Consider the following 18,198-nt stretch of genomic DNA (forward strand, 5'->3'; position numbering starts at 1 on the left):
TCGAAGTGAGCGATTTAAGGCATAACGTTGCGCGTGTGCACGAGGTATTTAACCGAAACGAACACCAAAAACCAAAACCGGCAAATGCGCAAAATTAAAACGAACACATGCAAAAAACGAATGATGAGACGCACTAAACGGCAGCCAGCCAACCAGTCAGTCAGCCAGTTAGCCAAGAAGACTGTTATGACAAAACAAAAAGGTGCCAGAGAGACATATAAAATGAAAGCTTAAATGATAGCAGACCGGATGGATGGAACTTTGTTCGGTGTGTTGACTGGCTGCTGGGTGTTTTTTTTTTTTGTTTTGCATTGTTTTTGGCAGCATGGGCATGCATACATATATTCGCATAGAGCACGAATAAGCAAACGACACTCACAGAAGGGGGAAATACTCGGGAGCAAATGAGCGCACACGCCGGCAAGGCAACCAGCAGCAGCAACAACGCCGACGACAAGCATCAATTGGTAGCACGTCACATAGGCAGCCGGTAAATGTGGCAACAACAAATGCACATATGTATGTATATGACAATAAATATGAGTATGAGTATGGATACGGGTATGTTTGGTTTGTGAGAGCGCCTACATGGCGTTTATTATAATAGAGCATGAAGAATGAATTTGTCTCGTTCTTGTAGCTCGTTTTTGCAATGATGTTGATACTCATAGCGCCGTCGTGCAATTCCATGCAAATTTTATTATATTTCTTTTGTTTTACTATATGTATTTATTATTTTTATTTATATTGTTTTTTTAATGACCAGTCATACATTTGTATGTAAGTTCATGTAAATGTATGATGACTGGTGGCTGGAGGCGTATAAGTGTGCTGATTTTAAGTGGTTTCGTTATTTCTAGTTTCTGCTTTGCTGTGTCTTCTTGCTTTATTTAATTTTACATAGATGCATGCAACAATTGTGCAAAGTTCAAAAAGATAGTAGTTTTAAATGCTGTTTTCTTGTTGTTTTTTGTTTTTTTATTTGTTTGCTATTACAAATTTACCACATGATTCAAGCGTATTGTTTTATGCTGAAGTGAGGCCGAGCCTATAGTTTCACGGCTAAAAAACCTAAAAAATATTTCTGCAGTATGGAAGAAATTTATAATAGTTGAAATGTTTTTTCAATTAATCTCTAACGTTACAGCTCTCTTTAACATGCCGATAAACACATTTTGATTCTCTCAGAAAATTGTTCACGTCTCAGACCGATATTTTTGAAGGTTAGTTAATATGCTCTTGACCCTTTGGCGTAAAGTTTAAGAAAATCATTAAAGGATACTTTAAAGTAAGAAAGATTTTATCAGCTGGGTTAGTAAAGCTCAATTTATTCGCCATGTGAGAAACCTTTATTCAAATATTTTTTTGCCCAAAGCCTTGATAAATTTTTAAATCCCTTAAATATGAAGTCTTTTCAATTTGAGCCTCCATTGAGAATGCTTTAGGAATCAACGCCTTTGCCAGTACATTAGCTTAAGGTACATTAGCATAGGTTAAAGTCTAGTGCGTCATGCTTTTGAGAAAAGGAGGGGTAGGAAAAATACCCGGGAGAACATGTGATGGGGCTTTTTCTCCAAGCCATGCCGTGATGGGCACTTTTAGACCCCATAATCGAATTCAGCAATACAAAAATACATCGGAAATTAGACACACAAAATATAATAAAAAAAAACAGTAGACCTATAGAACTCCTGAACCTTTTCACTATCATAAAAACAAATTCTTACGAAGTGGGAAGAATGAAGCAAACATTTAAAAAACAATTAAAATGTAGACAAAAAATATATTTTCTTTTTTTTCTAAATTAAGTTAAGCAAGAAATCGTCATACTTTTATCCCCATCAGTATTAACCAATATTTGTTTTATAGTATTAAAGGAAAAATTTAAATAAAACATGCATCTATTTTTTTAATGATAAGATTAAATTTAAATAAGAAAAGTAAAATGGCTCAATTTCTTTTATGTATTTTCTTTCTAAAAATAAAAAAAAATCAAGTAGAAAAGATATAACTTTCTTGATTTGTTTTATTTTTTTGTTAACAAAAATTAAAGAACTCAAAATACAAAGCGTACTTTTGTTCTCATTTAATTATATAATTTGACAGTCTACTAAAAAATTATTTTATTTGTATTTAAAAAATTTAAATATTTTATTTTCTATTTCTTACTTTTTTTTGTTAACCAAAATCAGAGAACTCAAAATAAGTTTACAATAGATGCATATTTTTGTTTGTAATTTTAATTATGTATTTTTTTTTTCAGTCTACTAATAGAATTATTTTATTTGTATTTAAACAAATTTTAATTTTATTCATTATTATAAACATTTTTTTCAGCCTACTTTTTAGTCCATTTTGTGTTTTAGTAAAAATATTGCCTATATATTTGTAATAAATTTTTTAAACTTTCGCAAAAATACAGCCTGTATTTGCTAGTTCTTCATCATATAATATTAATGCTCTGCACTGTATTAATATTTTTCGAAAATTTACCCAACTAGGTGTCAAGTAATTCGAAGAGGTGACTGGATTTGCCTAAAATTGCGGTAGTACAGATATACTAATTAGCAGTAATGGAGAACTTAATTTTCCTTGGTTTCACTTGTTGTTATGTATATGTATGTACATACATATATCCTCTCTTAAGTATTTGGCCAAATTTATGGTGTTCGTCTTGATTTTGTTGCGCAAATGGAGAAATGGAGACAGCTACAGTTTTATACCGCCTACAAATAGCAGATGTTTTCATCAGAAGCTTTCTCATTGCCTTCCAAAAGCGACCGCTATTATAAAAACACAAAATACATTGCCCGCTGATTGTTTCGAATCTACAATTTTTTCGAATGAACAATCTTTGGGGAATTTTTTATGCTGTTCCAACAACTAAACTAAAGGAGCTGATTTGAGAAGATTTTTAAGACCATTTCAAACTATGGAGAATTCCCATGGGTCGGCGCATGTACCTATGTACAAATATGTCAATATGCAATCAAAACAAAATAAAATATTGTACATATACCATCAGTCACGTTATTTCATAGCCATACCTCCTACACCCACTGTCGTAAGTAAAATAGATTGATATGATTAAAAATTTAATTTTGAGTTACACTAATTCATCAACATTTTCAAATTCCTTCATTTTTATGAAAAGTTCAAAGAAATCTACATCTCTTTTAGGTATTCTCTCACCTCCAATTTTTTTTGAATTGAGTGTCATTGCGAAAAGAGAATACAACTCGACATACAAATGCATGCGAAGATGGGGAGATTAAGGGCACAAAATGAACAAAACAAATTGAAGTTCCAGCCGGTTTTGGCCAGCTGCAAGCACGTAATAACTTATGTACATATGTACTTGTCGTCAGACAACATCTACGCCACGTAAATACAAACACAGCAATATTTGCTTACTTCACTGTGTATGCATTTAATAGTATTATGTTGTTGTTGCTATGCGCCAGAGTGTGAGAAAAGCTATGCTTGAGCTCAGATGCACCAACAATAAAGGCTGTTGCAAAGAAATAATTATTAACCCAACAACAACAATACCAAATTATATATGTTATATATATACCATATGTAGAGTACAAAACGACTGAGGAGACGGCCGCATTGTTGGCCATTTATTCCTGTGCTGCTGTTAAATTGGGGTATTCACATATAAACATGCACATACATGCATGCATACATTCATTGTTCTCATGGTGCTGCGCATATGTGTGTGTTTGAAGGCACACAAAATCCATTAAAAGGCCGGTAACCGAAAATTTTCTAAAAAGAAGAGCAAAAAATAAATCCAACAACAATGCCTGTCAAAGCGGCGGCGGCGGCAGCAGCAGCGGTACCAATTATAACAACAGTTGCAATGACTATAACAAAAAGAAAAATCATTCAAGGAGGAGAAGCACGTAAATACAAACTGAAAGACATACATCCACACATCCATACATAAAGATGTATGTATATATGCATATGTACGTAGCCATGTGTACCTTGCGAGTAGTTACCTACATATTTACTTTGCTCAGTCAATTTAAGTTGAAAATGAAAACCGGCAAAATCTAAACGTCAACTTATAACAACAACAACCAGCAGCAGTACCAACAATCAAATCACTGGCACCGCAGCAACAGCAGCAGCGAACCAAAAAAAGTGCAAATCCATTAAGGCGCATGGCGACGTTAGCAAAGTAAGGCTCGCAGACCAAGCAGCAAGAACAACAACAATGATAAGGTAAAATTTAGTAGAAAAAACAAAAACTAACAAGACCAAGCACAACTCCAGTGGCTGAGAGCCGGCAATCGGCCTGCTGAGCATGAATCCGTAGTATTACCACCCCACTGTTTTTTTTTCTGTGCTGCGATTGCCTACTGCTTTTGGCTTTTTTTTTCATTAAGCAGTCTATGCAGAGCATGTGCTTCGTAATTGTTGTTGTTGTTGTTGCGCTTGTTGGCTTTTAATGTCCACGGTGGTTATCGCTGTATGCATGCATACTTAAACATACATATGGCGATGTATACAGGGTGGTCCAAATAAAAACGGTGTTTAGTCATAAGAGTATAAATAATTATGTTTTAGCCGCCTCGGCGATGTCAATAAGCCACTTAGGGGCTATTTAATTTTATCTTTAAAATGTTCTTTTGTGAAATGTACTGAAGGATGGATTTTATGCTAATATTTTAGACATGATTTTGAGGCTTAATGCACCAAGTTATGCATGAGGAAGGGTCAGAAACAAAGTGAACAGAACTGGAAAATTTGATTTAAAGAATTATAAAGCCAACTGCGACCGCCAGCCACACATAAGGAAATCGATTTCAGTCCAAAAAAAACTGTTTGCTCTTTAAGGTTAGATTTAGGGCCTGTTTTTCAGTTCAACAAGTTTTTCTTTCCAGGTAAACTAAGATTAAATGCTCATATTTGCAGGATTAAGTTGGGTTGAAAAATTCACCACAGTTAAACTAGCACCGAAAAAGAGTTAAATAGAGTTAAATCGATGGGGAGCTTTTTCATGACAGAAATATGCTCGGAGGTTTGCTATTCCCTGTCGAGGGGTGACCGCTATTAGAAAAAAACTCTTTCTATGATTTTGCTGTTTCATGCACGGAGATACGCACTTACGCACTCCCGAATGGTAGTCACGTGCCAACCATTCGGCTACGGTGGCCAAAATACTATTCTCACATTTCCTTAAACTATCCCGAGTTTTTGGCGATATCAATGAGCACCTTCAGCGAGTCTGTGGTTGGAGTGTCCAAATTTTCAAAGAGTCTTCTCACTGAAATCTGAAGCGCATTCTTTGAAGTGCGAGCATTCACACAGAAAGTGGTAAATACACTCTACCTCTTCCTCGTCTTTACAGCTCCTAACAGAAAATGTTATGAGGGGCAGGTCGAGTGACCTATAATCCAGTACATCATTCGTTTTTCCGTGAGAGGTCGTATGTTTGCATTTGTCAGCCTCAGTAAGCTCCGTGGTCTTCACTTATCGAGCGTTACAATACTCCTTAACTAGATTAGACCACCTACTATTTTAGTAGCTTCTCTGGCCATATCCTAATCTTGTAAAAACAGGCAACTTTGCTCCAATTCTACTCTTATACTAGTGCTCGATTTCTCAAGTATTGTCTGAGACCTCCTATACTTAGCGCAATCGTCTGCTTCCTCATTTTCCGAAACACTATGTCCAAAAACCCAGAACAAATTGAAGCTATGCTGTTTAAGGAGCTTTAGAGATATTCAACATACTTGAACGCATTTCTGGTTAATTTTGCTGATCTAACTCGGAATCGTAACTCGGCTGCTTATAAAGAAAGCGAGTTTTGAAAGCACAAGGTCTCGCATGCAATTATCATAATCTCGTGTTTAAAAACTCCTGGGTAGTCCGAAAGCCTGTGAGCTGCTCTCAATTAGAAATCCTGGGAAGAGCCAAGAACAAAAAGCTGCCATACCGCCAAATCCGAAAAAAAAAATATTTCTGCTAATTTATTTCTTAAAATTATTATTTTTTCTTTCATTAATTTCTTTTCTTCAAAAAAAACTTATATTTGATCATCCTTTGTATTCTATGAATGTCCGTCTAAGCGACCCTGCTGGTATGAGAAAGCGCCTCCTCACAACGAGCACTACGACTGCTACTGGCTGCTGACTACTGCTTGTGTTGTAGTTGCTGCGCTTGGTTAATGCAGTCGTATATATTTTTTATTTGATTATATTTTTGTTGAGTACTGTTGTCTTCTTGTTGTTCTTGTTGGCATTAAGACCTAAAAATAGTACCAAGTTTTTTGCCATTTGTATTAGTGTTGCTGACGATCAAAGCAGAAAATTTTAGCAAAAGCAGAAAAAAATTCACTTCACCTCCATATTCCTATTCCTTATTATTTTTTGCTTGCTGCGCAGTCGTTTTCAACAAAGATTCTTCATATTTTCGGTTCTCGTTTTATTATAATTTTCATTTTGCTCACTAGCTAAGCATTTAACTTCTGGCATTTTTAAGCCGCCGCGCTTTCAACAGCAGTAAAAAGCAAAAAGCAGGAGCAGTAGAAAAGGTAAAATGTGTAAATGAAAATTAACAAAAAAAAAAATATGTATATAAGTAATTGAAGTTTAACAAAAGATGCGAATGAACGCATTTAAACGAGCCGACTACGAGCACTGACTCTGGTATGGTACGACTTTGAATTCAGACTTGAAAAACTTGGAATTTGCCAACCAAAAGTCTTTGCTGCTACTTTGCTTTTATGGGTTTCTTTCATTGTGCTCACTTAGCTTTGAGTTTTATTACTTTTTTTTTTTTAATTTTATTGTATGTACTTAGTTTCTTTTTTATTATTTTTATGGTAACTGGGCGTTTTTGATTTTTTCCAGTTAAAACTTTTCAGAGATGATGGAAGCAGGACTTAACATTGTGATTTATGTTGTATGAAGCTAGTGGAAATATTAACCGCAAAGTAATCAAGAAGGATATGAACCAAGTGGTGAAATATGACGACGGGCAGCTGTTAATGTTGCAACAACCACAAGCAAGAAATTGTAGAAAATGCCACTCAGACTACATACTGTCCATTGCTCTTTGAGACTTATTTGAAACTACTCGATCTAAGAATAAACCGGAGGATATTATTGAATATCTTCGTATCCAATGCTAGCGAAGTACGTGGACTGCATGCAGAGACTTGAAACATGAATGATTACTAACCAACAGTCCCCCAAGTTGTCTGAACAATAACTACCGTTTTGTTATTGTAAAGTCATTACAAAGCCCCCGAGAAGTGTTCGCATCGAGGTCAAATAACGATAGACTTAGAAGACAAAATGTTTTGAAAATAGAGACACCGACACATTTTAATAATGTTCCGCAGATTTCCCCAAAATATATTTCAGAATTGCAACTACTACAAATCTATCAAGTATTATTATCGATAAGACCAGACCATAAGACATATCGGTAATGTAAGACTATTAACACCAGATACGTTGTAGAAATAAAGTTCCAGCGGGCATGCAAAAAGTATACCAGTTGGATACAAAGATGATAAATTACTCTCCGTAGCAAAATTGTGAGAGTATCTTCGACTGCCACGCCATTGGGGCTCGGCAGCAGAATTTCACCCGTTCATTTCACTCTTATGCACATACTCATCCAATTAATCGTTGTTCAGACGACAACGAAGTAATATGAGTGGGTGCTGCGTTGCTCTTCTTTGTATATCACCAACACTATCTCAGGATTTTCGTCAACAAAAAAATGTAATATAATAACGCCGGTTACGTCAGCATACAAACTGTTTCCTTCAAAACCACTGAGAGCCGGTTAACTGTCTGATGTTGGCCACGCCTCTGCATTTTGTACAACGTGAAATGGACACATATACTTGCACTCTTATTGAGAGTTTTCCATTTTAAAATCGAAAAATATATACCCAGATCAGTCACGTCATGGAGTATTTTGGGTGTAATCCGAACCGATGCTGCTGCTTCCGTGACGGTTGTGGAACAAAAGTTTTTTCACGACAGTACAGCAGCCATGGTGTTTTGTAAGCTTACATCGTCTACGTTACCAGATCAATTCGAATTTATATATATCCGACTAAGGACAGCCACTTAAGCAGCACTTCTCAAAACATATGGCGAATGTTTTCGGCTTTTACAACAACATGCACCGAGTGAATTATTTTTAAGACCAGTCCCTCTAATCTAACCTGCCCTAGATCTTTGAAAATGCGGAATTCGCGCTTAAATTTTAATTTCTGATTCTTTTTTCTGTTTTGAGGGTTAAAAAGTTTACTTCTGGAACTTTTTAAGGGCAATGCCAGAACTGATTCTAAAAATTCATAACATTCAATGTAACTAACATTCAGAAAATTTTAACATTTTTGCAAGGTCTTCTGAAAATTTCTTCAATATTTTTTTAGTTTTATTCTCATTACACACCGGTGTTTAAAATATAGCAGCGCGGTAAATAACAAAGTTTTGACTATTTATTTTATTTTTTTTTATTATTTGACTTTTTTGTTATTTTCTCACTTATTTTTTATTCAATTTTTTATTTTAATCTTAATTTAATTTTGTTTTTATTTTTTAATTAATTTTTTATCTACAGGTATCCCTCGTATAACGCGATAGTTACGTTCCAGAAGAATTGCGCGTTATGTAATTCCGCGTTATCTAAAACATAGTTTTCATATAAATTTGGGGGTTATGTTCCAATAGGTTCTTTTTTAAATAAAATACGTACAAAATAACAGATGCACATATATTTCAACACAATACTAAAGTTCAGACTTTACAATACAATTAAAAACATAAAACAAAAAATTTGAAAACAAACTAAAACAAATTAAAGGTTTATTAAAAACTTTATTGTTATTCTTCAAACTTCATATGGTAATTAATCTGTTTCACTGTCTTCAAAGATATTTGCACGTGGGCGTTTTGGGGGAGCAATAGCTTCATCAGAAGATATTTCATCAACATAGTTTTCGCTATTGGATAAGGAACTCGTTCTGGGACCTTGTGGTTCTTCTACTGGTTTTATAATTGCAAAATCTGTTATCAGTTTTTGGTGGGTGGTTTTTTTAAGCTCCTTTTCAATTTCGTAATAAGGTGCTAGATTAATATCTATTCTATCTATCTAAGGCAAAAAAGGGTAATTCCCGGTTTACATTAAAAATACATTACATATTATAAATATGTGGTACGCAAATTAGTGTTACCAGATTTTATAATTATGTATTTTCCCCTTCGCATTATATAAGCCTAAATTTCCCGTTGTACTGAAACCTAATTTTTCCAAATCGCGTTATATCGAAACCGCGTTGTATAAGACCGCGTTATACAAGGGATACCTGTAATTAGTTTTTTGTATGTAATTTTTTAACTAATGTTTTTTTTTGTATTTAATTTTTTATTTCTTATTTAATTTCGTGTTACATTTTATTTAATTTTCTTTATATTTATTTAATTTTTTTATTTCATATTTATTTATTTTTTATTTTTTATATATTTTGTTGGTTGGTTGGTTGGTTTAAGGGTGACCCCACATCGGAGTGCCACATAGACCGCAAGTCCGTTGTGTTGCCCTAGAGCTCATTATTTTAAATGATTTCCCCACCTAACCGAGATTTTTATTGTAGATTTTGGTCAAATATATTAATTCGTTTCGAGAATTTGATGAGAGATTCGATTTTCAGGTTCGAGAGTACTGAAAGACTGTCAATTGTTGGAGAGCCTAGAAGAGCGAGTCGACTTCTGGCTAGACCGGGACAACTGCACAGCAAATGTCTGCTCGATACTTCCTCATCTTCGTCCTCGCAGTATCTGCACAGGTCGTTTTGATTTAATTAATTTGTGTTACATTTTATTTAATTTTCTTTAAATTTATTTAATTTTTTTATTTCATATTTATTTATTTTTTATATATTCTATATATATTTTTTATTTTATTTATATTTGATTTTATTTTTTATTTAATTTTTTCTTACTTTTTAATTACTTAATTTGGCTTAATTTTTATTGCATTTTTTTATTTAATTTATTTATTTTTTTTTTCATTTTATTTTTTTCATTTTATTTATTTTATTTTTAATTTCTTTTATTTAATTCTTTTTATTTTTTAATTTTTCATTAATTTTTTAATTTTTCGTTAATTTTTTAATGTCTTATTAATTTTTTTATTATATTTTTTATTTATTTTTTTTTTATTTATTTATTTTTTTATTTAATTTTTGTTTATTGTATTTTTTCCCATTTAATTTTTCGTTACTTTTTATTTCATTTTTTATTTTTTGTTAATTTTTTTTTTATTTAATTTTTCTCAGTTTTAATATTTTTTTTAAATTTAATTTTATTTATTTTTCTTATTTATTTTATTTTAATTTTTTTTAATATAGTTCATACTACAACAAGAACAGTGTACAGAAAACTCAACAAATTAAAAAAAACAAGTTTTTAGAAAAATTCTGGGCTTGCAGTTTTGTAGCCCATTCAACTATGGTATCATATAATGGTGTACCAGTTTGAAGTGGCTCAAGAATTGATTTTTGATCATTATTTTATTTAGAAAATTCTTATTAAAAAGTTGAAAATTTTGGTAAAAAATTGTTGAATTTTTTATAATTTTCTATAAAATTTGCACTTTAACCTTTGTTGTACTATAAACTACATATATTTTTATAAAACAAAAAAATAAATTAAAAAATAAAAAAATAGTCAAAACTTTCAAATATATCCCGATAAAAAGTTGAAAATTTGTTGAATTTTTTATATTTGAAAATAAAGTATAAAATTTTATATGGCCATTTTTTTTTTTTTTTTCGCCGTGTCCATGTGGTTGTCAGCCGAGAATTAAACAAGGCGAATTCATTCCTTGCTTTCTACTTCGCCAATTCTTTGCTTTGACCAATACAAACGTACAAAACATTGTTGTTGATCTAGTACCGCCATCTTTAATGAATACGTCTTGCCTTTGTTGTAGCATAAACTACATATATTTTAATAAAAAAATTGTCAAAACTTTCAAATATTTACCGCTGCTATTATTGTGAGCACAACTATAAATTTTTTTTTTTTTGGAAGTGCATACTTCAAGAACTGTGTCTAAAAACAAAAAAAATTTCAAAGTTTTCTTAAAAGTATTTGAAGTGAAACATTTTTTTATTCTTATTATTAATGAGTTTTTCATTGGCATTGCATCCTTAAAGCCAGCAAGAATTTTTTGGTAAATAAAATATGTACTTAAGTACAGAATAATTTTGTTTTGCATTCGCGTCTAACATACGCTCAAGCCATCCTTAATCACCACCAAGAGGAAGATGATTTTTCATCAAAAATAATCATGAGTGATGAGGCGGGGAGGTAAATAAGCAAAACTTACGCTTCTGGAGCACTGAAAATCCGCGTATAACCCACGAAAAGCCATTACACCCGCTCAAAGTTACTGGTCATCGGACCTTCTTTCTTCGAAGACGTCGCTACAGAGCAATGATCAACGATTTCTTTTTGCCGCAACTTGATGAATTGGGTTTGGAAAACATGTGGTTCCAACAGGACGGTGCAACGGCACACACTGCACGTGCAACAACCGATGTGCTGAAGGATGCATTTCCCGGGCGCCTAATCTCCCGTTTTGGCGATTTGCACTGGCCAGCAAGATCGCCTGATTTGACCGCTCCAGACTTCTTTTTGTGGGGCTTTTTGAAGTCGCGGGTTTATGCCAGCAAGCCTCAGACTCTTGCAGCTCTTAAAGACAATATCCGTCAAGAATGTGAGGACCTATCGCCGGAAGTTTTGGCCAAAGTGATGGAAAATGCCATAAAAAGGGCTCAAATGGCAATCAACTGTGGCGGCGGCCATTTACATGTCATCATATTATCGACTTGATGTAAAAAAAAATTAAAAGACCAAATAAAAATAATCCACAAGAAGAATCAAAGCTTTTCACTTTTTTTTTAAATTACAGCCAAAAAACATCGCAAGGTTACTTTTGCGCCACCTTGTATTTGTTTTCTTTAATTTTAAATTCAATAGATTTTTCACTTTATTTTGAATACGTAAAGACGCATCGAGCTCCAAAACAAGCCGCACTTCACACTCTTCTCTCTCTCGCAGAAATCAAAACGCTCGCTAAAAGTTTACGTCCTACTTCTGTTCAGTTGGGAATTTACGCACACCGAATTCGTGAAATATTCATGAATCTTGATTCACAATATTTGGCAAATGTATGTATGTTGGTATGTACTTGTGTGCATAAGTATGTATGCATATGTATACGAAATTCTGTGGAATACCGCAAATTAGATTTTTGTTGGTATAGAATTAAGATTTTTTTTATTTACTTTAACAATTCAGTTAAAAGCGAAATAAACCATTATAGAAAATTATATATTAGTTCATTTGTAATGACTTAATAGGTGCGAAAAAGATTGAAAATAATTGCATGTCAACAAGTGTTCATTTAATGAAGAGTAAAAAAAAAAAAAAAATCGAAAAAGGTTAAATACCTTTAATGATTCAGAATGCGCACTTTAGAAGATTTAAAATGTTTAAATGTTGTATTACACTCTCATTATTTAATTGTTTTTAGCTGAGATTAATTGAAAAAAATAAGTTTTAGTGAATAGAAAAATATGTACAATTATAAAAATTTGTATGAAAGTTTTTTATATTAAAACTAAAAAAAATGTTACATGCAAAAAATGGGGCAAAAAATGTAATTTTAAGATACCTGTAAAAGACATTTTGTAAATAAAAGATAGAAAACATATTTCCCACTAATAATTATACAGACCAATTAAAATTTGGAACAAATAGCCATATCACACATTGCCCCAGGTTTATTACCTGCTGGGTCCGAAATTAAGCACAATAAAATTGCTCATTACGGATGGCCCTTATAACCGGGCAAATTCACAGATGCAGGTTTCCATTAACATCTCACTATAAATATCGTCTCAATAACCAGACACGAACACTATTTTTCAAGCTATGTAGTCAACTGTTACAACAACAACTATGTTTCAAACCATTTTTAAAGGAAAGAAAGAAATAAATTTGTAAAGTAACTTCGGGTATTGTGATATAAGTAATCCTTTTTCTGCTATTACTCCATAATTTCAAACTTTGCTTTGCTTAAAATTGCTTAAGGGGTTAGGTGGGTTTCAAAATTTCAAAAAATCGAATTTTTTTTTTTTGCTTATCTCATAATTGAATATGTTGAGAATATTCCTTTAAAATTTTAAAACGATCCGAGTCATATTCTAAGAGATATAGCCTTTGGATTGGCAGGTATATCGAGGCAGCTGCTTAGCTATTGTTCGTTTCAATCGCGTTTTTCTTGAAACTACATTTTTGAAATCGGTAGTCACGATTTCTCGAAAACTTATGAACCGATCTCTTTCAAATTTTGCACACTTCTTCAAAATAACATTATCTCGTGCTTGAACGAAGGAATTTTTTTGTTTTTTCTATTCCAAGTAATTTTTCAAGGGCATGAAGGGTGCAAATTCTACTCAAAATAAGGGTTTTTTGTTTTCAACGCCGCCAAAAATGTAATTTTTTTTTTTTTTCCCTTCGTCCAAGCACGAGTTTGAAACATCTACTAACAGAAAATTTTTTGTTTTTGAATTTCAGATGAATCTGTCATGAGTTATCCTGACTACGCCGAGAGAACTTTTTTTTGAGGGGTCATAGGAGACGACGTGTCCACGCCTTAATTTTCAAAATTTTTCAATGAAAATTTCACAAACTACTTATAAAATATGTATCTTTTATGTGTTAAATTGATGGAATGAAATATTCTGTTGATTAAATAAAAAAAAAATTCATAAAAATGTACCTATTTTGAGCTTTTGAAACCCACCTAACCCCTTAATACAGTGTATTGATGTATTGTGTAGCTAATTTTGAATTTGGAGTATTCTATTTTCAGCCAACCGGCAGATTTTCTACTGAAATCAAAAATAGTCGAAAAGGGAGGTTTGTAAAATTTGGCAGATAATGTGATATAGTCTATTCGGGTAAAGTGATGTATAGTATCACATTACACGCCTATACTCCTGGAAGAGTTAAGCCCCTAACAAACATGTTCAAAAGTAAGACCCATGAAATTTTTTTATAGTTTCATCTATTATTCAGAACTTCAAACAAAAACAAACATTTTATTCATATGTACGGATGTATATCTTTAAATAATTTATAAAAATTCTTTAACTAAATTAACAAAAACTTCAAATAAAATACATAGATAGATAAGTCAGTTTTGAAGAGATCTTGAGCCCTAATTTTCTAAGATGGCTTACAAGACTCGCATACAAAAATAGCTTGCCGTTTAGGGAGGCATTTATTGTGTGCCCAAACTAAATCGCTTTGTAGACACGATAGCTATGTTGGGTTGCCTTCGTCAATCTCAAATACCTTATTACAAAAAGCACACACCGTGTCATTAGTAGGTGGAGCCTCTATCCAAGGGTCTTCATCTGAACTCGGCAGCTGCAAACTTTCTTCAGATTCGCTCGAAGAACCTATTTGGTTTTTTAGGCTTCTTACCGCTACGGGATTTAAGTGGCTTATTCCTTCGCTTCTCGACATTTCTTATACTCTCCTCCAAAGATGCTTTGTATGGCGAAGTTGTTGTTGCCGACGCAGCAGATCGTTTACCTCTGGAGCTAGTAGGCTGTTTTATTTTCGGCGGTGGTGAGATCTCCCGAGGTGTTATAAATTTGCTCATAGCTGCGCTACTAGTACTGGCGATCGGTTCTTCTAAGTTTGCTTACAGAGAAGCTTCTTCTTGAAATCGATCTTCTCTTTCAGCGATGAAGTCGGCTTCTTGGAATATATGTTTATCAAAAGGATAAATTCCAGTACACTTAAACCCATTTATTGCTATCTGAGCTGTTTGAACCCTAATATATGCTTTTGGGAACAACTCAACACAACTCTCATATGTCTTCTTATTTCGTAATTATAATGCGTTTTAAGCGGCCCCATAAACGATTTATCGAGAGGTTGCATCTTGTGGGTATAATGCGGTGGTAAAGATATAATTACAACACCATTTAGACGAGCTTTGTCAAGAACCTCAGTATTTCGCGTATGACTATAGTGGTCGTCTGAAATGAGCAGCACTGGGTTTTCTTTTGAAGGATTTTTGAACCGTAGGAAATGATCAAACCATTTAGTGATTATTGGTATTTGTATCCAGCCGGATATATGGCAAGAAAAATCGGAGCCGGGAGGTGTATGTCGCATTAACAGTGAAGAAGGTTTTTTTCTGGGAAAAATAAAAAAAGGGTGAAACAAAAGCCCCCTGCACTCATACAGTTCACCACGGTAATGAGTGATCCTCTTTCCGCTGACGTCATACATCCAATTTGCCTTTTTCCTTTCGCCGCCAAAATTTTTGGCTATCTACTTTGAACAATAGACAATCCGGTCTCGTCCACGTTCCATATTCACGTTGGAGCGCAATTATACTTTTCGTACTCGTTCTCCAATAAGCTCTACAATTTGTTAACACTTTCCACATTAAATCCTTTAATCCTAGCCATTGAGGATCCTGTCGCACTTCGTCGGCTTATTTCAGACTTGTGCCTTTTTAGAAAGCCATATAACCAATCCTTACACGCGCACTCCTTTATCAAAGAAAATGGGTTGTCAATATGGTTGCGCTTCGCTATTTGAAACGTGAGAGAGCGGATATCACTGCGAGTGAGTGCACAAAACTGCGACTCCACATCCTTAACATAGTTTACTAATTCCATTTCTCAATCTGGGTTAAATACGGGTTTATGTCCTAATGGCGTGTTCAAAATATCGTCTATAGATCGGTCACTGCGAGCGGCTCTTTGCAACGTTGCAAATGGCACACAAAATGTTTTTGAAGCCAAGAGTATGCCCATCTTTTCTCCTCTAACAGCTAAAATGGCTTTCCTCATACTCTCGGCATCCAACTTTCGAATATCGCCTTCCTTGGGCATGACCTAACAAAATATAGCAAAGTATGATACATCATTTTTTTTTTGGTGCCAATGAGTTGTACATTTAATGTAATATGGTATATCACATTGCGCGACAAAGGCTATATCACATTAGCCGAATTTAACATTTTCAAATTGAATTTGTTTTTAAAAATTCCGCTTCATCTTCTATAATATAAAAATGAATCGCAAAATGTGTTGGTAAGCGCATAACTCAACAACGCATGGACCAATCTTAACAATTCCTTTTTTTAAATGTTCCTGAAAGTCCAAGGATGGTTTGTACGGCGAGAAAAATTCGAATAATTTCCAGGAAAATCCTAAAATAGCCCTTTTCTTTTTTCCCATACAAATATTGCGCGTTCGTGTGTGTGGGCGCGATCGTGGGTGTGTGTGTTCGCGTTGGAGGATCTAATGCGTTCACACAAAAGTGATAATATCGTGAACCCGACCAAATTGAAAAGTCAAAAAATGTAAGAGCTGTAGATTTGATTGGCCTCGCAATATTCTTTCTTTTGTTTTAGTTTCAGAACGAGTTAAGTAATGATTTCATTCACAAATAATAAATAAAAATAGTTAAGTAAATTCTAAGAATAATTATGCAGGGCGGAACAAATCCAAACATATTTTAAGAATAACAACAGATAAACATATTTTAAAAAGATCAAAAGACAAACATTATTAACTAATCTAGAAAACCCATGTTTCTCACATGGTCAATTGTACAGGGTGGGCCATATAGCGTTTGCTTTTTGAACCACCTATTTTTTTGAGAATGGTAACACAAATGACATGTCAAATGTGTTCATAATTTACTTAAAGGTTTGACATTTACGAAATGCTTGACCAAAATTGGGAAATATTGAAAACCTATTTCCAAAGTGGTGAGTCTTCTTCTTCTTCCGCGGTTACAGTAAATGGCGAGCGTTACGGAGACATGCTGAACGAGTTGTTTCCAAAAATTGAAGAGGATGACATAGACGACCTTTGTTTTCAACAGGACGGTGCAACTTGTCACACTGCCAAAGTTACACTCCAACTTTTGGCTACCATTTTTGAAAACCGAATAAAAATAAAAAAATAAATAATTGGCGCGTACACTTCTGTTAGGTGTTTGGCCGAGCTCCTCCTCCTATTTGTGGTGTGCGTCTTGATGTTGTTCCACAAATGGAGGGACCTACAGTTTCAAGCCGACTCCGAACGGCAGATATTTTTATGAGGAGCTTTTTCATGGCAGAAATACACTCGGAGGTTTGCCATTGCCTGCCGAGGGGCGACCGCTATTAGAAAAATGTTTTTATTAATTTTTCTTTCACCGAGATTCGAACCAACGACCTCTCTGTGAATTCCGAATGGTAATCACGCGCCAACCCATTCGGCTACTGCGGCCACCGAATAATCAGCCGAAATTCCGATATCAATTGGCCGCCTCAGAGCTGTGATTTAAGCCCGTTGGACTATTTTACGTGGGGAGCCGTTAAGGACAAATGCTATGCGAACCATCCAGAGACGATTGATGCTTTAAAACACGAAATCGAAGTTGCCATTCATGAAATTGGAGCCCAAACAATCGAAAATGTGTTAAAAAATGGGTTGATCGAATGGCCTACTGTAAAACCAGTCGTGGCAGTCATTTGAAGGATATTATTTTTCATTTAAAAAGCAAATTTTACATGGCCCACCCTATATGTTGCCAGTCCCCGTGTTGGAAAACCATCAGATTTGTTTGTATATTCACCAGGTAATCAAACAAAAACATTGTATAATATAAAGCACTACACAATAATAATAAAACAGATGTTTGTTAATAATTATGATTCATTTGATTTACAATAAAGCGATTACTGAAAATACTTATACACGTTTTATTTCATTATTCTTTATTATATCGGTTGTTAACCCTATGATAATAATAATAATAATAAATTATTAATTATCCCTATGTTTTTTCATTGAAGCACCCACTTTATAAATATTTGTCACCTTTAGGTCCCCACTATCTCTTTAGATTATTTTTCAATCAGGTTTGAACCTTAAGTTCTCCTCTTAGTTTGAAGCCCTCTGGCAAATATCCCAGTAGGGGTTTTTAGTGGGTCACAAAAGGGTGGCCAAAGTTCGTGGAAGCGAAGATACTTAGGTCACCCAAGCTGACCCTTTTCTTTAATTCTCCTGAACAGAACCGTCACCATGATGATAGGGCGGTGTGTGAGGGTCAGCAGAGT

General features: G+C 34.0%; 1 protein-coding gene across 3 annotated transcripts in view; it reads right to left on the reverse strand.

Moving 5' to 3' along the window:
- Positions 1-18,198, reverse strand: part of LOC128858799 (serine/threonine-protein phosphatase 4 regulatory subunit 2) — a 39,198-nt gene that overhangs the window by 11,828 nt on the left and 9,172 nt on the right. The window lies entirely within an intron of this gene.

Source organism: Anastrepha ludens, chromosome 3, assembly GCF_028408465.1.
Source record: "Anastrepha ludens isolate Willacy chromosome 3, idAnaLude1.1, whole genome shotgun sequence".
Taxonomy (NCBI): domain Eukaryota; kingdom Metazoa; phylum Arthropoda; class Insecta; order Diptera; family Tephritidae; genus Anastrepha; species Anastrepha ludens.